Raw genomic sequence first — 24,516 nt, 5'->3', positions numbered from 1 at the left:
ACAACTTCAGTCATTCCACCAGCACAAAACGGAATGTACAAGTACTAAGCGGTGGGACCAAAAGTAACCTCAAAACCTTTGGTAACTTTCCCAAAAAGTGGTTTGTACACTGGAAATCAAGTGTTTAGATACTTCAATGCCTGTTTCCTGAAGTTAGATCAGAAATATGCGATGTTGACAGTTTCAGTGAATCCAAGTGAAAACAAGCACAGACTACATGGTGGCTTTAAAACCAAACATTTCTAACACTTCCTAGGGAGTGTCTAATAAGGCATCATTTGGTATCAGCTAAGTAGTAAACTTGTTTAAAAGTGACTTTTCTCCTTCCCTCCCACAGCACAACTAATCAACCGTTTAGACTGCTCTAGATCAAACCCGGAGGCCAAGAACAACATCCCAGACTAATTTATTTCCTTATTCTATTAAAAATGACTTTCTTTAATGCTTACTCCATTAGCATGTTTTCAAGACTAAGTCATCAGTATAAAAATGAATTTTCTTCCAGAAAAGTTTCTGAATCAACAGGGTTAAAAATAACAAGTTCTACAGCAGTAATAATTTTTTTTCATTTGTTCACACAAGGATGCTTTCCAGCTGAGTCTCCAGGTACACTGCCAACTAATTGTGTAGCACACAGGTAACAACCCTCCCAGTGTAGGCTAAAGTTTCTTCTTTATAATGGCAATTTCAAGAGTCTAAGACTACCACTGTAATCACTAGATACATCCAGCAGCACCTGATCCATAAAAAGAACTTTTCAAATAAAGTGGTAAATAAGTGCAAGTATCTACCCACAATTTTGCCTACCACTGGAAACCTCAGAGCCCCAGGCTCCCTAATGAACCTCAATGGTTTTCGATTGTTGAACCTGGTAAAGAATTTTGTTTAAATTAATTCATATTCTTATACACAGAGGAAGGTGATACAAAGAACACACACAGCTTCCAAGTCACAGAGGTAAAATCTTTCCGTGTAACACCTGATTTGTCGCCCATTTGACCACATAGGTCTTTGTTTAGCAAACCTGAATGCAAATTACATTTCTAATGTCATGAATTTTTTGGTTCACAGCACGATTTTTCTGAAGCTGTTCACAAAAATATAATTACTTATTCTAATAAGGCAAGCTAATTTATTACTAGTGCTATTTCACAATCAAAGTATCCTTTAACATATATTAAATAGAATTAAGAAGTCTAAAACTAAAACACACACCATTAACAACCACAGAATACAGTTTGGGTTGGTACAGCTGTTCAAAGAAACATTTTGTTACATTTAGTACAAACTTTAAATATTTCCTCTTAAAAAAATCACACAAGCAAAGGTCTGTTGTGTTTTTATCAGTGGGATTTGAGGCATTGTCACCTTCCCTACGTATGACAAAAATGGATTTTTTCAAGTTTGTGAAACTACTTGCTTGTTGGCAACCTGGCTTCTAAGAAAACTCATCTTGTAACTAATCCAACTGCATTTAAAAAGGTACCAGTTGGTCTGTTGTATTCTTAATATGGAAAACATCTGACTTCATTCATTCATTACAAATTACTTTAATTATCTTCTCATAAAGATACTGTTCTAAAGTGCAACTGAAGATATTTATGAGTTGACATGGGGGAGAAAATGCCATGCAAGGGGGAAAAAAATTAAAAACACATTCCTTAATTTACTATTACCTAAGGAAGACAATCCTCTAAGTTAAAAGAATAAGTCCACATTCAAAGTTTACTTTGTATGTTATGAGGAATAATTTCTCATATGAGATAGGCTTCCTTTGCATAAATGAAAATAAGAGTCTGCATTAACTGAAGACATCATTTAAGTAAGTAAGTAAGTAAGTAAATAAATAAATACATAAATTAAACCACCCAACAACAAAAAAAATCCCAGCCTTGAATTATGTATTTCTAGTAAAGGATGTTTTTATATCTGAAATCTTTTCTGAGCAGCTGTGACTGGAGAATGCTGATCTTGCCTGTTTTCCATTCCTGGACTGAGGTCTAGCACAGAGAGCTGAGGTAACAGGCTGAGAAATGCACTCTGTTCTTAGAGGAGCAGTCTAGCAGCACACATTAGCAAAGGTTCTATTGTACATCAAGTTGCAAAATTATTCTGAGATCCAAGAGTCCCTGGCTGATGGCCCAGTAAGTAGAGATTTTTCAAACTAGATGGAAGTGACAGTCTCATTTACTATCAATTTTTATGCTAATAAAGACACGCAAGACCTGTCTTCACCAGTCACTTCTGAGTTTTTAATCAGTTTTTGGCTATCTCTGCATAACCTAAAGGAGCCATTTAGCACAAGAGTAACCTCTGAGACCAGTAGTCACTGGCTAAGGGCACTCAGGAGCAGAAAGAATTAGACACAATATTGACAATGCAGGTCCACCAGAAGCTGCAATATTGATCCTTACATGGCTTTGAGTCAGTTGCAAACATTAGGGAAGTGAATCTCCACTGCCATCTTCTACCACATGCCTAAAGTTGCATCTGCACTCAAAGGAACACTTTCCAAGAATTGTCTAGGAACAAAGCATGAGAGTTCCTCAGTCTTCAAGCAATCCAAGCTACAGAAAGACTTGCAGAAGCTTTTTATAGTCCTACATTGTACAAAACTCCCCACATTGCTTCCATGCCTTCCCAGGCTGCTCAGTTCCTTGTCCTCAGTCCATTCTTACTTCAGAACTCCTGCATTTGACCTGGAGCCTCTAAGCCTGATCAGACCAGTTCCAAGGAGTTTTAAGATTCAGATTTTAAACTACAGGACACAAGACACATTCCAAAAATTGTGTGAAAGGGCAAACATCCTTATGAGTCACAGAACTGATGATACATCCATCAGTCATGGTATCACCTGTATATTTACTCTCCCACTGAACCCTTGGTATTCAATAGTACACAGGGAATACAGACAATGTGATTTCATAGAATGAAAGATCACCAGCTTTCATACAAGATCTGTACCAAACCCCCTCTATTTTATTTGACTCTAAAAATTTTCCTTTCTTTGTAATGAATTTAATATTCATGAATTCATTAAAGAAAAAAAAACAACCCCCCACTCTAAAAACCAGAGTAGGTTCCATGTTCAAAAGTCAGATTTTACTAAAGGATTAAACAAGCCCCAAAACAGTGAATTTTCTATTACTGTCCCCCAATTTTTCTTTTGTTTAGTATGTAGCACATAATTTAGGTCTAAAAGGCTGTAGGCTGTTACTAAAATGGAAGTGTAGAAGCCTATAGCAACAGGAGCTTCCCATCAGCAGTTAATATAATAAAGATTACAGAAGAAGCATTTTATTCTGCCCAATCACTGCAATGACAACACTGAAGCAGGTAAATTGCCCCATGCTGTTCTGGGGGGTTTTTTTTGAAGGAAGTTTTTAATATGTAGAGTGTGTGTGGCTCGGCTTCACGAACGAAGATTTGTGAAGGGCTGTCCCAACATAGGTGTGCCCTTCCAGCCTGTGCAGTGGATTTTAGGTGAGGCTCAGCGTGCACAGAACTGGCCCCACCGTTTAAGTCCTGAGATACGTCTGCCACGGCCGAGCGAGCTTGGACAGTGCCAGTGAAGTCCTCAGGACTAGAACCTACAGCACCCGGCATTTCCCAGGAGGTCTCCCATGCAAGTACTAATCCGGGGCTGACCCTGCTTAGCTTCCGAGATCTGACGGAATTGGATGTCAGGGAGGCATTTAACTATACAGTTTACCCTTTATGACTTTTATTTCAGGCAAAGAGAAAACAAAGTCAAGGGGAAAATCATAAGATAAGCTCTCTGTCAGCAGAGCAGCTTCTTTCTTATTTTTATTTTTATTTTAACATCTTTTTGTCATCCCCTTTGACAGCATTCTTGATTACTGTTTCCAAAAGTGCATTTTTTTCCCCAGAAACTTTAAACACCTTTGACTGCTGGGCTTTTCCTCACTTCCCAAGAGAATGTTTCTTCACTGACAATTTCTCAACACATGCAATTCTGCCCCCTCTCCCTGAAAAAAAAAGTCCTCAGCAAATTTAACAGTTTACACAAAGAAGTAACTTGTGGGACTACTGTAAAGAATTCCAGAGCCATCTTTCACCATGGAGTGAAGACAAATGAAAAATTAATATATATGGAACATATCATAACCCAAGAAAATTAGAAGAATAATTCTACTGTCACACATGAGGTGTTACCTGCTGACTGCAGCTTCAGAGCTGGGCCACAGGGTCATGATAAATGCAGCAATGGGCTGCTTCCTTGATAGGGACCTCAGCACTTCAAGTTATGATTAAGGAATGGAGCTATTGCAAGCAGCTAATCCTCTGCTGAGAAAACAGACCTCAGTCCTGGAGAGGAACTGAAACATCTCCCACAAGTGTTCTGCAGCAGGATGCACCTGCAGTGCATGTATTTGTTTAAATACAGACATTTGTTGCCTAGATTTTTCACTCTAAGTACCCCCAAAACAGTAACTATCCCTTAAGAGGGCAAGAACAAACACTGTCCCTTATCATCTCCCTCACTGGCTTCTTAAACAAAAGGAAGTTTCCTAAAACACACTTGCTGCACTATAACTAAGAAATTCTCTACTTTCTCAAGTAAAACAGCACATTGAAAGAACATTAAGTTGTGCCAGAGAGATAATATGAAAGAAATTCACAAATACAAAACATACCATATGTCTCACTGTAAAGTGAGAGTGCCTGTGAACATGCTCACCAGCCCTGTGAGAGACACGTTGCCAAGACCCTGAAATGACTGCAGTTCCCTCTTTGAAGCTGAGTGTTATTGACCAAACAGACTTGGAGATCTTCCAGCTTGTTAAAGGTGCTAATGATTCATGTATGCAATTTTTGAAGAAAGAAATGGGCTTCAGCAGTGAGTTTGATTTTTCTGTCAAGAAGTCAAACTGCATTTTAAGTTATGCAATGCTGTTATCTTCCTGAACGTGCTGAGACACTTCAGAGAGAAATTATAATCAAATATATTCCCCGAACAACTTGCCTTCAAAAAGGCAAAGATACATAGGAGGTTTCTGCCTACTGTAAACTGTATTTTTTAGACCAAGCACATTTATTAATGTGTTCAGCATCACTGTGCCATAACACACTGAATGCACCTATGCAAAAATGCTTGCACAGTTTAACACTAGCAAAGTTTAACTTTGTCAGAAGCCTTTTCAACCACGTAGGCAAGGAAAGAGTTTGTGCTAAGTGATCCTGTATTTATGCATTTTACATGCAATGCCATGGAAAAGTTGTGCTGCAGCACATTTGTCTGTTATATCTCCTGTCATAATGAAAAAATAAATAGCTTGTAAAAGTGTTTTCTGTTTGTTTTCAGAAGTTTTCATTTAAGCCAGGGAAAGAGAGGAGGGGAATGGCTGTGTTGCTCTCAGGGAGACTTACTGTTGTTAGGCAGACAGAGGGAGAATAAGAACTTTTTGCCTCTATACATATTATGCCCCTAAATTTTAAGAAGTTTTTCCTTATTATCACTAATATTCTGGATTTTCTAGTTAAGTCAAACCAATCAATAAAACTTTCAAGAAGACATAACTCTAAGTGGAGAAGATAAAAAAGGAAAAATGTGTACATTACTGGTTGGGGAAAGGGAGAAAAGTGAAAAACACAGCTCTGTCATCTGGGATTCAAAGCGGATAATCTGAGTTAAAACTCTTATTTCCAATCCTATAGCTAGAAATTCTCTGTTAGTGGCCCATCATAAATCTCAATCTTGGCAGCACGCAAGAAAAACTAACATGACCAGCAGTCATTGTCAGGAACAATGGGTCAGTTAGATCAGCTTAGTCAAGATAAATCTAAATCAGATACAAGCCTGAATATGGTGTGTGTATATGTGTGTCAATAGTCTCAAAGTATTCCTTTCTGTTCTAAAGCAGAAGAGCCTTTCAAGAAATAGTTACATGTAGAATACCTTGTGAAGTGCAGAAACATGAAAAAAAAAAAAAGAAAAAAACCAAGGAAGAGAAATCAGGTTTGCTGTAAACATTCCTCTTGTAAATTCTAGTAGGTGGTTGGTCTAGGCAAAACCTATTTAAATAAAACAAAATACATGGAAGATGTGCTTTGACCTCAGGTCTCCTATCTGGGCATAAATAAAATGTGTCAATGATTGCCATGAAGAAAATACACAGCAAGTTAATCCTCTTTAAAGATCATAAATGTGTAGTACAAGGAAAATAAATTCCTCAAAGTAAGATTTTCTAAATTAACTTTGACAGTAAGCCAAAGTCTAAATCAGAAAATATTAAATCATTTATTGGACTTGCTGCATTTTTTCCTGTTTTTTTTTTCTTTAATCATACTTAATTGTATAACTCTGTCCCAGACACATGTATGTGTAAGAAGCTTTTTCATGGCAAAGACTGTGCACAGAAAATTGCAGAGTTGTGTTTGATGTAACTGTTACATTGAATTCTAAATTCCAAAAGCCTCTTTGCCCCACTTACTCAATACACCAAACTTATCAGATCTACATCTGTCCCACAGAACCTGTTCCAAACCCGAAATGACATTATCATGAAATGAATTCACCAATACAGACAGTCACTGTATAAGACTAAGAGCAAAACAATGTAATTCCGTGAAACCAAAGCAAGAGGCAATGATGCTTCAACCTCATATTTCAAGAATAAAGTGCTAATGTAATGAAACACCAACATTCAAACTCCTAACACAACTCTTTGGTCTTGAATAAATATATACATACATACATACATATGTATGTGTGTGTGTGTGTGTGTAAAGGGGAAAAATTGCTAAATTAGTTGAACCTCTCAACATGCCAGTTTATTTTTCAACCATAGCTCTGCTGAGTAAATGGTGATAATGAAAGTTTGTTTTAAAGTCATACACATAAGTGAAAAATAGAGTGCCAATTTCAAAAACTTCATAGGAAAGAGGCATTGTAAGGTTTTATTTAAGTCCAAGACACCCTTCTGTTTGCTTTTGAAAGGAACTTCCACCCAGAGAAAGGAAGGAAAGATGCACAAGACAACGCTGTTACAAGCAAGTCCCACAACACAATTAACTGTGCTGCTGGCAGAGGCTCCCAGCATCTCCATGCCCCAATCCTCCCAGCACAGCCGCAGCACTCACAGAGTTACTGCTGTTGGAAAAAACTCCTGGATCATCGAGTCCAACTATTAACCCAGCACCACCATAGTCATTGCCAAACCATGTCCCCAGGTGTCACAGCCACACACTTTTGAACACTTCCAGGGATGGTGATTCCACATTTTCAATGTGCCTGTACACGACTTTACACCAGCAGTTCACTAAGTGCCAACAGCACATGGCCCATATTAATTCCAGCTGCTAATTGCTGCTCAAAACAGCCCTCCTCACACCCCAATCATTTGTGTGAGGATAAACTTCCTCACCTTTTTGTCCACTCCACCTGATGCAGCAAAAACTTGTTAGAACTCTAAATTTCCACACATGTTTGTCCTGTTGAATTCATGTAGCACAAACTTGTTAGAACTACTGCTATTTCCTCTAGTTGATTCCAAAGATGAGTAGGACTTGCACATCCTGAAGCTTCAGAACAGATAAGCCACAAGCATTTAAAATGAAGTCAGAAAGAGTGAGAGGGAGAGAAGAAGGAGGGAAAGAAGGAAGAAGAGGGGAAAATAACATAGTTGTGTTTGTTCACATACAAATGCAAATCATGAAGGAAATTGATTTTAAATGTCTCAAAGGCATTGAAGAACAGGTCCAAATGCCCAGAGAAAGAGATAGTAAGACAAAGGATAAGAAATATCATGTGCTTCTTTTTAGTAGGAAAGGAATGTACTGAGTCACACTGATGTCTTTTATACAAATACAGTTTTTCTGGGGAAACTCCTCTGTTAAGAGTCTTCATCAAGGAAACGAAATATCTCTAATAAGCTTGAAGAAGTTGTACTTGATAAAGCTAATCAAATGGAAGCAGACAATAAATGGAACTGGTCTGTGCTAGGTTTTTGGGCTCTGAGGGATTCTTGAGCACCACACATTATCAACAATAACACTTAAAAAAACCCTCAGAGTGGAAGTCAAAAAAATCTAAGTAAACAAGGAAAGCACCTCAAGAAGGTTAGATGGAATTGCAGATTCCCTATGCCAAATAAGATGCTTGGAAAATACTTAAATTCAGAAACCACAAGTTGCAAAGCATTTGCTACTTTGAGAGATTCCAGTTAATCCATACATTAGTTAATCAGGCAAAGCAACTTATCGGTGAGGAGCATTTTTGAATGAGTACAGAAGCTACTGCAGTTTGCTGCTTTCCATGTAAAGCCATACATGCCATGCAGGTTTGCTATTAACATTTTTCAGAGGAAAAAAAGATGGTGCTCAACCAGGCAGACATGTGCAGTGGCTAGAGATGAACACAGATGAAAATCATATTCTCAAGAAATAATGCAACTAGAAAAGTTTAATACAATAGTGTATCCAACTAGAGCACAAGTTTGAAGATATAATTGATCTTTTTTGTTTCAATAGACAAGGAATGAGCAACCAAGACCCTTCACAATAGTGATGGATGTAGGCAAATATTGATTTAATCTACTTTCCTAAATTTGTGATAATTTTAAATAAATTTCTAATAAGCCATGGGTTAAAAAGAGTTATTTATACTAAAGATACATATCTGAAGTATGTCCACATAGGAAACAAGCTTTGAAACTTGGCAGGTTAAATGAAGAACGCCCCACTTCAACACACATATGTCAATCCAGGCAGCTGCAGTAAGAGCATTGTGGAAGTGTTTTTACACCAGGATAGTTGGAGCCTAAAAGTTTTCTGTATTTTGATGGTAGAACGAAGACTGAACTCAACCGTTGACTAGAAGAGATGGCTTTGACATTCATACATGGAGATAAGAAGTACCACATTGCTTCTATAAAAGGCCAGTTCTACAGGAGCACAAATTGCTCCAAGATTAGGGCTGGGTCTAGGTAGACATTGTTCTTTTGGTGAATACCTTTTATCTCCTCTCAGAGAGATGAAAAGATTTTTCAACTATAAGGAGCTGCTTTTGAATAAAAAGGGCTTTTCTATACACTGAAATATCAGCCAACATATATAACATTTTAACTCTGGAACAGCTGGGCACGACCAAGAAAATAAAAAATAAGGGTCCATAAATATCTCTCCCTGTTCTTTATGTTTTTCATTTCCACTGAATTTTTGAATTAAAACAAATTCTCCTGAATCCTTTCCCACCCCTGGGAGACTCATTTCATCCTCTCTGATGCCAGTCCTTGCTGCAGTGTCCTATTGCTATTGCAAATCTCTCAAATGCCTCATGGACTCCAGAATGGTCTTTCCCCAACTGTGCTTAGTGAATCCCCAAGGCAATTAAAAATACCCTCCACTGCTCTTCCCTATGGGTTTTATCTGCCCCAGCCATTCCTTAACAGACCTTCAGGTATAACAGGGACATGCAAGTCAAGTCAGCCCTCAGAACTGGCATTAGCTGACACTCACATAAACAACCTGACACAGTAACTCAGTGGGGGCTGATGGTAATAGAGACATAGACCTGAAATAGGCATAATTATAGTTAGCTAGAAAAGGATATGATTTGTGAACCAAATACATACCTGGGAGAGCTTTGGAGTTCACAGGGACACCCTCTAGACCATTACATTAAAATAGATGAAATTAGGTCCACAGTTGTGTTGTGTACATGCCCATCTGATTTGAAGACAACATAACTACCCAGTCTCACATGAAATATAGATGTGTAGATTATGATATTCAGGAATACTTCCAAGAAAATTAATTATAGCTCCTAAAACAGATTACCCGAGACAGCGCATTTCCAGCCTGTTTAAACAATTTGAAGTGACTCAGGAAAGCAGAGGCTCATTGCACAAATACAAAAAAGACAAGCTAAATGGAAGTGCTAATGGTAGCACAATAAAAAATAACCCCCCACAACAAAGGAAGCAGAGATTTGTTTCTGTAGTTTGGAACAAACAAACAAAGCCAGTTCTGCAGATCTTAATTCTCGATTTCACTTTTCTGAGATCCTTTTCTAGGGGATACTTGGCTAAGCCCACAATTGTATACATTTGTTTTCACTAAACACACTGTATCTGAAATTAACATCTCTGGAAATAGACTGCAGTTTAATGGGAATGAGTTTAAGGACTGTCTAATGTCATAGGAGTAACACCCCTGCAAGCACTCATTAATCTTAGCTCCCAGATAACAGCAATATAAAAATTAATATGGCACTTGAATAGCAGAATTAATTCAGGAAAACTTATACTTTTTTTCTCCAGAAAATAAGAAAAAAGAATACCTGGATTATAATGAACTGATGTCAGAGTTCTTGGTTACTTGCAGGTAGATAAAGCAAAACAAACCTAAACTTCCTTCTTAAAAGTGCTGCTGAGCAGGTCACGAAGGGGAAAGCACAGCTCTAAGCAGTTTTGTGCCAGGCTCGGCCCTGCAGTGCTGTGGGATCTGAAGCCAGGACAAAGAGTATTTCATGAAAATATCTTATCTCCTGGCCACTTGAAAAGTTGAGTTCATGGGACATCGAGGCACACAGGTTTATCTAAGGGTGCAAAGCCTTCTGGGCTACCTGTGGAGGACCAGGGAAGATGGCACAGATCATCTTCATGCACTCTTGTCCATACATGGGGCTGAAGATTTCTATTTACTGTGCACACACTCAAAAGAATTTAGCTGAAAGTAACTCAAAATCAGGTTTTAAAAAACCAAAAAATAAATTTAATGAGTATGTCACTGATGGCCCAAGACCACTTTCTGTAGGTGGAAACCGAATAATTGTTGGCATTTTCTGTCAAAAACTTTACAAAGCCTCATCAAAGAGATCACTTTCTTCTAGGGCTAAGCAGAAGGATGAGAGAAGAAAGACTGGATTTCAGCGTATCATGACAGAACTCAGCAGGAATGTCTACAAGAAGAGCTACAAAGCATATATCATTTGAAGCAATGAACTTTAAAAGGAATTTCACTTTACACATGAATGTACCCTCTGTGGTAATCTCCAGTCTGTTTATTCATCAGCTGGAACTCAGGATGTGAATGTGAAGGTGACAGGAGCAGTGAGTTTTATGTTCCTGAAGTGTTAGAAAAGGTATTAACCTTTTAATGATTCTTCATTCAAACCCAACTTTCCCAGTGAAAAGTAAACCAACCTGTCTTATTTTCTCTGTGATATTAAGCATGAAAAGAACTCGTAGTTCATAGCTGGAGAAATAGTGAATATGAAAGATTTTGCTATTTACATCAGTTCAGGCCTTGTCTAAGTGACACACAAACAGCAGGATCATCAATGTAGCAAAACAAACACATATATAACAATTGAAAATTCAGCCCAAAGGCCTTTCCATTGGTCCTGATCCAGACAAACATCTTCCAAAGACATCTTTTTTCAAAATGTCTAGGATAGCCTAATTCCAATCATAAGTAAATGTACTGTAAATTTTTTTAATGTGATTTACTAGAGGGTTGGACAGGCTCAGAATTAATAACGGATGTTATGGAGAAAAGCTGTATGAAGTTCTTTGAAATGAAGGACAAAGCAAGGATTTTTCATTCATTCTTATTTCAGTTTCCTGGGATGTGAACCACAGGTAGTTTAAAAACAGAAAATCATTATGCATAACCCATGTCAGATAACTTTTCAGTAATTTTAAACAAAGATATTAGCTAGAAAACAGATAAATAACCCTTGAAAATTATTCCTAAGTGCTGTAAAACATCCAGTTACTAGTTTTCCACTACCCAGAGAAATATCCTAGCAGGCATAGCAAGATATTTTTTTCCTGTGCTCTACCAGCTTTCAGCAGGAATAATGCATCTCTTTCTGTGTGTTATTTATCCAAAGGAGGAATTAGATATATTATCCATCCAAGGCTTTTCCTGCAGTTTGTCTTTTCACTGCACTATTAACATAAAGGTGTTCTAGATGAGCATCTTTCTTCCTGCTTAATTATTCTTGCCACCTGCATCCGAGAGTCAGCCTCATATACTGGACTTTTCATCGGGAGCAGCACATGCCTCTCAGAAGGTGAAGGGATTGTCCTGTGGCATATCTGAGTTAACAGCTTGCTTGGTAGGATCACTGGAGACAATGAGGATGTGGAAAATCACAACTCCACATTCAATATCCCATTCATGACAAGTTTCTGGAACGGAATGTTATACTTTGTTCAAATACACTGGAACTCTATACCCTGTGGGAACCTCTTGAACATCACAGGTGGAAGCCTGGCTATATAAACAGGTGCTATTCTCATACTGTGAGTAAGGAACAGTGTGTACATCTCTGTCCCTTCACTGAAAATGATGAATAAGAGCTATCTGCCTACATCATGTCATATGATTATCTCAAATTTAAGTGGTTAAATGACCTGAAACATTCATCTCTCTCAAATGTCTATATGCTAAACTGAGGTGCTGAAGTGCTTCTGAGCTTTTGGGCTCCCACCACCTGTGTCCCTATGCCAAGAGTAAAGCCCTAGTTCATGCCAGGCTTTCCAGCCTGCTGACCCTATTGCCAAGAAATCCCTGAGCCAGGGAATCAGAGGCAAGAGAGCACCAGAGAGTTTACATGAAAGTATTTTTTCCTATGTTGATGTATCACTGTTGGCAGAGAAATTAAGACTCAGATCCTCATGTGGGTTGGACTTGATGATCTTAAGAGTCTCTCCCAACCTAAATGATTCTACAATCCTATACCCTTGCTGGTCTGGCCTCAGGATTTTCTTCCATACTTTGGATATTTAAAGTGCTTTGAAGATGTGTGTGTCTTGTTTGTGGTCATGCATCTAATGCTCAGCAGGGTTGAGAACAGAATTCACTGGGGTGATGCAGCACTTTGTAGCATTAGAAGTGAGATTCTCACTGGAACTAACATGACTTCAGTGTAGTTCAGACAAAATTTCAGCTGGACAGGTCATAGGTTATGCTCACTGGTGTCTGAAAAGGACCAAAACAGCCTTTCTGTTCTTTCCCATACCATTAATGGGAGTACAGGACCCTCAAATTGCTCTTACCACCTGCAAAGGAAAATCAAGGAACAGGAGAATTTCCGCATAGTGCAGAAAGACCTTGTCTCTTTTATTCTTTTAGATATTAATTAACATTTCTTCTCTTAAAAACAGCTCTGTAGATCTCAGAAGTAGCAATGCATGTCATGTTATGTATCAGTTGCTATGGTAACTAATCCTTTCTAAAAGGAAGAAACAGAACAAATTTGTAGAAGCCCATTTCTCATTATGAACAAAGGATGTCACTAAATAGTCTGTATTTTGCACCACATTGCCTTCCTTTGTTTTACTCTTGTTTATAAAAGATTGCAACAAATGTGGTACAGGATTATGCATTCTTCTAGTCTGAATATTTTTCATTTCCTGTTTTCATGGAGTCACAGAAAAACTAGTTCATCCCAGATATTGGACTGATTTTTTAAAAATTCTTTTGTATAAAGGTATAATATTACTGAGCAGTTTTATGAGACATACTTTAGGTTGGAAATGGTTGCATTTCCCAGAAAAAATATACCTAGTGCAGAACTCAGGGGAAATTTTAACGTATTTCTCTATTTCTATTTCCCTGTCCTAAACCAGAGAGGTTTACCAGGACTGGAAAGGTTCTTCAAGTCTTGGTCACTCTGATCCCATTGTGAGCCTTCATCTTGTATTGGGTTGTCAAGCTACTCCTTTCATAATTAGTTTCTGAGACATTTTTTACTAGGAGCACAGGACTCCTGAATGTCTTTCTTCAAAGAAAACTGCAAGCATCAATTTTCTTGTACCTGATCTGTATTATTGGTGTCTGTGCCTGACTGCAGGGACATCTCCAAGCCTGAAGTTAACACAAACACGGTCACATTAGAGACATGGCCATTTCTGAGGTTGAAATATGAGAAAAAGTGATGGTGGTGGGGAGGAATGAAGGGAATGCCTTAATAAAATCTCCCTAAATCATGCCAAAGTATTTCTCATTTTCTTTTTCTCAGCTCCTTCCGTTCTCTCTCCTCCTCGCTGCTGAATTCCACAAGACAAGAATCATGAAGTAAACAACCTAATGCAAAGTATTGTGTAACAAAAATATGTTTAATATTATTGTTCAGATGTACAGGAGGGAAACGCACACAATTTAGCAATTGAACTAATTGGCTTCTCATCCATGTACTGGCAAAGAAGGCTTGTACTTTGTCAGGCTGAAACCCGTGGAATAAGCTGCTTCTACATGCTCAGCGGGGAACTGCAGCAGCCCTTTAACAAGTGGCTCCACTTGGCACTTGGCAATGCATTCTATTTACTTTATCAGATTTACCAAATTATTCATCTGCCTACAAAAGTCATGGGCAGGAGGAAAATGTAGCTCAGCTGTAGCAATACATTCTTTTAACCAATAGAAAGTCAGAATTGGTATGTTCTAAGGGACAGGGAATTCCCTAACTCTTCTAGCTGCTGATCTTAAGAACTGGAAACCAGAACAGAAAAATGAGTATTTAAAGAATTCTGCAATATATATCATTAAATTTCTAAATTTAGAACAAAGTAGTGTTTATGGCAGAAAACAGTTCTATGATCATGACTCATTCTCCAGAATCTATATCAAGAGAGGGATGAAACAATTTATTCCCTTAGCTAAAATCCTCCATATCCCAAGAGACACTGCCAGGGAGATGTGACTCCTCTAGAGAAGCTCTAATTCTGCCTTACAGAAGAGAAAAAACAGCTTATAGCAAACAGCTTTTTAAGTTTTTGAATGTTATAGTGTCAGCAGAGCAACTGTGAGGAGGAAAGAAAAGCAGGCAGAAACTAGCCTTCAAGTGTGTTCAACAGGAAATAGCCTAAAAGTGGGAGATCTCTGAAGAAGTGGCACAGAGAGACCTTAGGGGAAAGGGGAGATCTGCAAAAGCTTCTAGAAGTTTTCAGGGTTATTTGAGACCAGCTAATTACACAGCTGAGGGAGCTGAGCTCAGGCAAGGCTGGTGACAGGAACAGAGTAGCTTGATCTAGGTCACAGAACTGCACGGCTCAGGTTTTTCTGTCTGAGGAACTTTTATAGCTCCCATCTGCATAGTATCCGAGAGCCTGACACTCTTTTAATGTGTTTATTCTCAAAACAATCCTGTGAGGCAGGAAAGCATTATTACAGCTATTTTACTGCTAGTAAACTAAAACCTGGAAACTGGAGGGAAGATACTCAGTTGGCATAAATTGTCAAAGCTCTTTTAAAACCAAGAGCATCCATCCACTTACTGTCCAGTAAGGTGAGGGTAAGTAGGATGATTTAAAGCAGCTGAGGTTTTTCTCTCTGTATGATTTGTTCAAGATCACACAGGCTCATGACAGTATTGGAAAATGAAACCAGTCTTCTGAGGAACACTAAGGAGTGACCCATACTTTTGGTTTTCATGTTTCATACAGGTATGTGACTGGAGAAGAAACCTGAGTCTCGGAACTGTAAAATGCACAAGGGAGCAGATGCACAGATTTAATTTACTTGGGCTATGCCAGCCTTTTCTGGTCCATTCTAATTCTATCAGTTATTGGGTTTGCTGGTTTGGGTTTTGTTTTGTTGGGGTTTTTTTCTAGTGTGAGTTTTTTTGGGTGCTGGAGAGACTGTTATTCTACCAGCAGTAGAAAATACTGAAACTCAAAGGAAAATGCTTGTTTCTCATGGAAATGAAGTTGGGAGAGAAGCATACAAAATTGAGGCATTTTTATGAAATTTACAGGTTTTTTAAAAAAGTACTTTCACTGCATTTAAATCACATTGAATTTTATAGTTGTGAAACATATAGAATATTTTGTACATTTTTTTATAATTCAGCAGCAAGAGAATAAAACTAAACAACTCCCTTCCTGCAAGTTGCTGTGCATATCAACTGCTATTCTCAGATCCATCTTATCTGTTGATGGTAGCATCAACATCTGGCAGCCTTGAACAACATCCATTACATTTGAATTTTTCAGATAGAAACCTTGAAACAGTGAGCAGGGATGACAGATGTCAGTCGTTTTCTCTGATGGGTCAAATGCATATTTTTGATTGAATGGTTCAGATTTCGCAGCATTTAAAGCAAAACAAGAATTATCACTATGGTATAAAATGAATTAAGGTGCACACAGTAAATGCCAGTTATAAAATTACTGCCATGTGAACCAAGTACCAACTAAGGGCAGCATAGAGAATGTACAACTGTCTGTGAAGGCAGAGGAAGATTTGTGCTCTTCTTTGGAAATACTTTCACAGCAGTCAAAAGAGAAATCTTGAACTTGACAAGAAAGGTCTGCTCTTACTTTGAACCTATCAATCAAGAGTCCAGTAGGTCCTAACTCAAATATGCTATATCTTAGTTTCACCCTTAGACAAATACCAAGTCTTTTTCTTCTACATTTCTGAAGAATGATTGATTTATGCCTTTTTTTTTTTTAAGCCTATAAGAAATGATGTCTGGAAAGTAACAGTTTCAGGGTTATTGACAATTGCCTCCCCAGAAAAGTGTCAAGGGGACAAATGCATTTGAGAGTGACTATTTTTAATGTCAGATGTCATGGCAGAAACTAATTAAAAGTGTCATTTCTCTTTTATTTGTGGTAGGAAGACACTGTCAGCAGCCTATTATTATAATGCAATAGGCCAGATACATTTAGAAAGCAGGAAACAGACATGGGACAAAAAATATAACTGAAATAGGCAAGGCCAGCCAGGAGGAATGAAAGATGAAAAAAATGTAAGAAAAGTTTCTACAACATACATTGCATCTTATCTTTGTCACCAACTTCATTTCAGTTCAGATTTACTTTTGTATAGTACCTTAATTCTGTTGGTTATCACTTTTATCTGCATGGGATTGTTTATAAAGTGCCAGATTCTACATCTCAGTTGTAGATTCTAGGAGCAAAAATCTATAGACAGGTTTGGAGTGCAAAATTTACCTATATATAAAGTATATATAACATATCCTAGTTCATGATAAATAAACCCCAGAAAACTACTGGTCTGGAGTTCTATTGCTTAGCAATATGAAAGCCAATATTATTTTAACTTTCTTGGCTTTCTACAGAAGAGATTCTATTACTGTGCAATGATCACATATTAGCATGACTCCAATAATTATAATGGCACATGCATATAAATCCTCCTTTGCAAGAATCTGCCTTCTCTTTTAAGTTATTTTTGCTACAGGCATGATCAGGAAATATGGGCACAGTGTATAGAATCTGAATATCCAGACACTACAAATTAGAAACTTCCACACTCAAAAGGAAAACAGTCCCTTTTCTGCAGGTATTACCAGCTTAGCACAGCACCCCATGAACCAACAGAGCTAGTTTGTGTTCAGAGCCTGAAGCGAGAGGAATGAGCTCATGTCAGTCATGGGGACCAGCACATCAAGAGGGAAAGTGGGTAAAAACCAATCCAGACCCCAACCCCTCTATACAGACCTCATATTTAGTAAGGGAGATTGAAGAGAATGCACACATCGATTTCTCAGTCTCAGGATTACGGACAAAAGCAAGTAAGGATCCCTTTTGAGGCCATTTGAGAAGCCTCCTACAAGGCTTGGAAAAACAATCACATGGATTAATGACAATTTAAGACTTTTTCCCCTTTAATTTCTTTCAGAGTTTAGTAAAAAGGCAATACCTTTTAACAAGAGCAACTAATGGAGTTGGAAAAGCAGATGAACTTCTGTCACATAAAACTTTCTTTGGGGCTCTTCTGTTTTTTAAACCCACAGGACTTCTCTTGTTTATATCTGTGAAGTACCACAGTTGCAGCCATGTTAGTACCCCTTTTCTTTCCCTTTACAGCACAATGTCTATTCAACACCAGAATGAATTCTGAATCTCACAAACAGCCAAGTCCTATTTCTGGCTCCCTAATGTGAAAGTTCTCACCACCACCATCAGATATCTTTTTGCACAATATTCTTCAACAGCAGAAGAGGATGTTCTAATAAGTATCAACTCAAGGGTACCCTTTAACATAACTAGGTCCATATTGTTTTGACAACCCAGTCAGCTTTTCAAGATTATTTTAATATGCACACTTTGGTCCTTGCAGCCGAACAAGCTGGGAGTTCATTTGTTGCCTTTTTTTCCCCCATTTTTTTCTTTTTCTTTTTTAATATCTCCACCATCTGTTTATGAATCCTTGAATTTATAATATAAAGGTCATAGTTTCAGCAATATAGGGAATTGGATTTCACTAATAAGGCAAAAGTTTGCAAGAATTAAAGTAATACTTACATTTTAATAAATGTATTCATGCATGTGCCACCATAAGTGGTCTGGACCACATAACTAAAATATTTGATACTTGCTGGGAGGGTTCTCAGAGTAAAGTCTTGAATGAATGGCCCCATGGAAGGGCTTTTAATCAGATCTTGGCATTCTAGTGTCAACTCTTCACATTTAAAACAGACACAATTAGGGCACATTCCTGATTTTTTTTTTTTTTGTGTATGTCTGAGTAAGAATTACTGTTGCAATATCATATCAGCAATATAGAGCAAATCTCTACCTAAAATCCTACAGGAGAGGAATGTGATCTTAAAATTAAAACTTGAGACAGAACAGGTTTCGCTCAGGCTCTCAGAGACTTATACTCACCAGCACCTGCATACCTGTGATGTCCAAGAAGACTGTGCAGCTGTCAGGGCAGAGGTGATCACAGAGTCAGCTGATGGTCAGGTATCCCAGTGCTCCTCTCCATATATTAGGCCCAGGATCCTGCTGGGACGACAGGGAGGATAAGTGATGGCAGCTGTCCAGTCCTTCCCACATTTCCATGTTTCTTTGTAGACTGGCAACAAAGTCAAGGTTTTGTGTTTCCATTTCTGAGACCTTCTGGGGCAGACAGTGAGGAGTGTCTTCATCCTCTCCCATCTCTTGAGGCCTCAGAGATGATCACAGTCTTTTGCCTCCAAACTGGGTGCCTTATGAGCCTGCAGGGGGATGCACTGGGATTTTGAAGGCATGCCAACCTTGGTGGGTTCACAGTAGCAATTCTGAGAGCACCTTTCCCACTTTTTGCTGCTTCCACATCCAGACATCCCCACCAGTTCCCTATTCACACAGTCCCCAGCCTTGCTATTACAGCCCTCTGGACTCATCCTTTTGAGTGTGGGACGTAGTGCTTTTGGAGGGAGCTGTCTAATACAGCCAAGGATTACTTTAGGCAGTTCTTTGCGAGTTGTGAACTTATGGGGAATGGTTACTCATCCAGATCCTTAGGGTGTAAAACCAGATGGCAAGGTAATCCTGCAGTGCTTACAGAATATAAGGCAGCAGAGATCTGCACAGCTGGGATATCAGAAAAGAGCCAAATAGAAATTAACGTCTCCTCCCCTGTGACCCCAGGAAGAATCTCACAAAATATAACTTCTTGCAGTACTGAACAGTGGCTACTAACACCCAGTTTCTTGTCACTTCATTCATTTGGAATTTCAACAGCATCACTGTCCTTTCTGGGAAGAGAGATGGGGGAATTAGTGCACTGACATTCAAGGATGGACAAGGCACAAGCAGAAGGACCTCTGGTTGGGTATCAGGACAGAAGACTGAGAACAGCCAGTGTTATTTAACCAATTCTAAGAGCGGGCAAGGGGAATATGGGTATTTGTGACTATGATGCTATAAGTATGTATATAAAACAAGGCTGTGGCTTCACTGCTCAGTGAGTCCATCAGAATTAGAATATCAAGAGGGACACAAGCGTTCTTGATAAGTCTGTTGAGTTCTATGTGCTAGGATAACATCTTCCTTATTCCACCCCAAAAATCATCTAAGAGCAAGTCAAACATAAGAAAAGTTACTTGGTATATTATATTCAGTAATTGATTTTAACAAGTGTTTTTGAAAAGTGATTTTTTTAGGATTGAAGAAGCAACCTTTCTGCTATTTTTTCATAGTTTTTACTTCTGGGGATAATTCATCATTGCCTTAAGTAGATGATTGAAAAGTTATCTTTAAACTGTATTTGCGATATGAAAGTCAAAGCTCTGCATAGGTATTTCACTAAGAATTTATGGGGTTTTGTTTTACCAGCTTTACAGAACACACACATAGCGCTACATAAAAATGAGTTTACATTTTATGATCCCTACTTGGACACCTGAAAACAGTTAAAAATCAGTCAGAAGCTCAAGTGTTTCCAATCATTGACTTCTTTACCATAGATAAAAGGCCCAACTGAGTTAAAGAAAGACTTTCTCCATGACATACTCCATCTAAATTAAGTACAGAGAACTTCATTGTCATGGTTAGGCTTCACAAACAAAGATTTGAGAAGGGCTCTACCCTCATGGGTGTAGCCTTTGAGCCTGCGCAGTGGATTTTTTAGGTGAGGCACAGCGTGTGCAGAACTAGCCCCACCCTTTAACTCGTAAGGTTCATCTGCCACGGCCAAGCGAGCATGGACAGTGACAGTGACGCCCTCAGGACTAGAACCTACAGCCCCCGGTATTCCCAGGAGGTCTCCCATCCCAGTACTAACCGAGCCTGACCCTGCTCAGCTTCCGAGATCTGACAGGATTGGGTGTCAGGGGGAACAAAAGGCAAAAAAATCCCAAAGATCTCAATTAGTAACATAAAATATTAGCATGCTTAATGAATATTCAAACATTTTCTATGCACCACAGTAGACTATGCATTTTATCTTGAGCACAGATTTCCCTCCTCAGCCTCACTCCCTATTTGCAGGTCAGACAAGTTGAGCGTATCACCACATTAGCTCTCGTCAGCTCCCGCTGCGCAAAGGACCCCCGCAGTATCGTGCCTGTCCGTCACCCTGAAGTGATTAGACAAAACCTTGCTTCCCCTGGCAGTGATGAGTCGCTGCCAGCCCAGCCCAGCTCCCCACTGATTGCTCCAGCTGAAGCAGGAAAGCCATGGCGCTGTCATCCCTGACAGCCTCCGTCAGGCGCTGCCTGTCAGCTCAGCGCAGCTCTGACCTCAAACACTGAGCCAGTGGCTCCAGCTTCCCCTGCCTCGGCGCATTGCCATATGGGGATAACAGCAGGAACAAAGGATTTGCCTCTCAAAACTGATTTTTTTCTCTGCTTTTGCTATTCAGCATCCCTGAAATAATTTTCCAAAGCACTAATGTCAATCTGCTTGAACACAATCAAGTGCTCACAGTCCCAAATTCAGTTATGAAAACATGTAATCATTAAAATAAAGTCCTCCAGACAGTAACCTTAGTTCCAGCTGGGGAGGCCTGAGGTTACGATTTCTGATCTGTCAGCGATAAACAGGCAGTCATATATTCACACATAAGAACAATCCTCACTGGTATCAGTGTGAAGCATATTGTGGGCAAAGGGCAACATTTAACTTTTTTTTGATAACTCTTCACACCATCAGTATCATTGCCTCTGACCTCTGGGACTTCATAAAACACAAACTTCAGCCAAGTGGAGTCCTTAGGAGTCACTGCAATTTTAGAATCGGGAAGCATAACACAGTCTGATTTAATCTTTGAGATACTTTGAAACTGTAAGTACTAATGAGTACATTTTTCTCCTCCTGTTAGGTGTGTTTGCATACAAATATTCATTCTCCATCTCAACTACTGCTGTTTGCTTTAGCAAAAATCTAACTGTAGAGGAAATAATTCCACCTGTTCCATGCAAAGAAACACTCTTTATGAGTCAGTAGCAGTTTATCGCTTTTCTATCTCAAGAATTTTGGGGGAAAGCTCTCAGTCCACGTTGGATCTTTGCTCATGCCAGTCAGGGAGAACTCACTGTTTTTACTGTCTGCAGACTAGTGAAGATCAAGTCTCTTCTCCCGACTTCCCCCCTCCTCCCCCCCGCCAATCCCCCTCAACATTTTGGTAAAGCACATTCAAAAAGTTTCTTGAAACTTCCAAAGACAGGGCAGGCAGTCCCATTAACATAAATGATTTTATTTGCCTTCTGCATCTTTATCAATGTCTTTGAGAACTGGCAGAGAACTTAACAGTGCTGTAAAAAGTGTTTGCTATCTTATCATAAACTTAATAATCTTCCACATTCTCTCAATAGATAGAATTTTAAAACTGAGATAAATAGATGTACAACCCCACAGGACCCATGACAGGAGTAAAAATATTTAGAACAACAAATATAATGACTAGAAGAGAAACCAAAGAACTTCAGTATAGGCATGTACTGTTGCCCAAGACACCCGTAAAGTGTGGCAGTTACAACCCAACAGGCAACTAAACAGTTTTCCCTGTAAGGTTCAATGTGTTAGTGGGGCAATACACATGGGAACTCAAGAAATACCTAAACGGTGACAGTAGAGACCAACATAAAAACTTTCCCATTCATATTCAAATAAAACCATCCAAAGAGTCAATAGTATGAAGGCAGAGCAGAGACAAGAGGCATTGGTGTACACAAGACACTCTGCTTTCCTACTGTGATTTAATACAAAAATAATATTGAAATATAAAAAAGCAAACCATGTTTTGGGCTATCTGTATTCCTTCTAGGTACCTTAATATAAAAATCCTGTAAACGAACACCATAGTTTGGGTTTGGGCAGTGTAAAAGGAAGGGTGGGTAATAAGAACACTTAATGGAGAAGGATACAAATGATTAATGATTAAACTTCAGACAACTAACAGATAAGGGACAACATGCAGTGTTACTAGACTTTCAAAATGCAAATACACAGTGGACACTGTCTGCTCACAAACTACACAGCCAAAATCATGGCTGCTTAAATGCAATGTAAGTCCAGACCAGAGCCAGATCAAAATTAAATCTCTCCCAGGCTTAATTTAGCCATGGATCAGTTAGCCCAAATATGAAGGAGAGTAAAATAAAGGTGCAGCTAACCTGTATTGAACACAACAAATAATTAGATAGAGGACTGAATTTATTGAAAATAGCTTCTTGAAGCTCATGGGGATTTAAGCTCTGGTGTAGTGTTGCAACCAAGAAGGTTACAACAATGTATTTAAACAGGAATATTCCATACAAGTTGAAATAATACTTAATTTGACAGATTGACTGGCACACTAGAATGTGGAATTTGCCTCAGATATCTAAAGCTTATCAAAGCACCTGCACTAGTCAGATGAAAGATTAATTTAGTCCAGTATTTGTCATTTGATAATAGCCTTTCACAGAGGCTCAGAAGTACATAAACCCAAGATGGAGGGATACTTTCCTTGTCTCTGAGCTTCCAACAGTTTCCAAACAGCTGATTCAATGATGTCATGCTTATACAATTCTCTGTCATTTATTAAATCATATTTTAAGGCCATCAAAATTTGCAGCATCTTAAAAAACCAGCAGGTATGAGTTTCTCAACTTAATTATGCATGACACAAAAAAGTTCTTTTCATTGAGTATAAACTGTCTGCCTGATCATTTAATTTCATGTGCCTTGGTTTATGTCCTTTGACTAGTGAATAACAATTCCCTCAAGACTTGCCCTGTATCATTCAGGATAGTATAGATCTCTATAATAACCATTTGCAGTAATTTAATTTCTAAGCTATAGAATCTTCATTATTTCACTTCCTCTACATAAAGAAAGTATTCTGTACCACTAACTTCTATTCTGTGTCCTTCTAGGTTACTATATCCTTTTCTGAAATGAAGTGAGCAGAATTGTGACATATATTTAAATGTCAGTTCCCCAAATAGTATGCAGCTCTATAGTGATGCTTCATCATGTCTTTTTCAGTATTTCCTAACAACTGCTCTTTCCTACCCACCACCTAAGACCAAGCCAACATTTTCAGGTAACTACAGATAGACTTAGAATTCTCTTTCAATAATGGCACGTTTAGAATCTACCATGATATATGAAGGGGTTTTGGTTTTGTTTGTTTGCTTTCCCTGGTGTGCATGGCTTTTTATCAAAACTGAATTTCTGCTGCTCTTTACTTGGCACTGTGAGATGGTAGAACAATGGTCTAGAGCCATCCTCTCTTTCAATACTCTCCATCATCAGGAAGCTTTCCTATTCATCCATTTTCCGTCATACAGGAATATGTTAAATAGCAACCATTCCAGAAACTCATTTCATTGTAAAAATAGATTATTTCTTCTGCTTCTGCTTTCTGACTTTAAAGTAGCTATCAGTTTCTGAGCACACAGTTCCTTTTGCCCTGTGACAGGTTGGTGTCTTTCACAGCCATTGGCAAGATCCTTGTCACGCACTTCAGTGTGCATCAGGGAGGGAAAATGTAGCTGGTACATGGAATTAATGAAGACATATAAGTAAATATAACACTATAGCAGGGGTTAAAAAACTCAAGGATCAGGTTAAAAGATGAGCTTACTACAATTAAATACACCTTCTGAAGGAAGAAAAACGTCTTGTAAAATGACTACTTAATCTGAGAGAAGATTTGCTGGAAATTGAACCATGATTTAGACTAGAAATAGAGAGCAGTATTTTTAAATGGTGAAGGCAATCAGTCATTCAAACAAATAGCCAGCAGCAGTAGTGGATTCTATAAAAGTATCTTTCAGTTAAAATTATTTCTTGCAAGTTTTACATTTTCTTT

Source organism: Pithys albifrons, chromosome 8 (assembly GCF_047495875.1).
Source record: "Pithys albifrons albifrons isolate INPA30051 chromosome 8, PitAlb_v1, whole genome shotgun sequence".
Classification (NCBI taxonomy): Eukaryota; Metazoa; Chordata; class Aves; order Passeriformes; family Thamnophilidae; genus Pithys; species Pithys albifrons.
The sequence above is the reverse complement of the archived record's forward strand: the minus strand, read 5'-3'. Positions refer to the sequence as shown.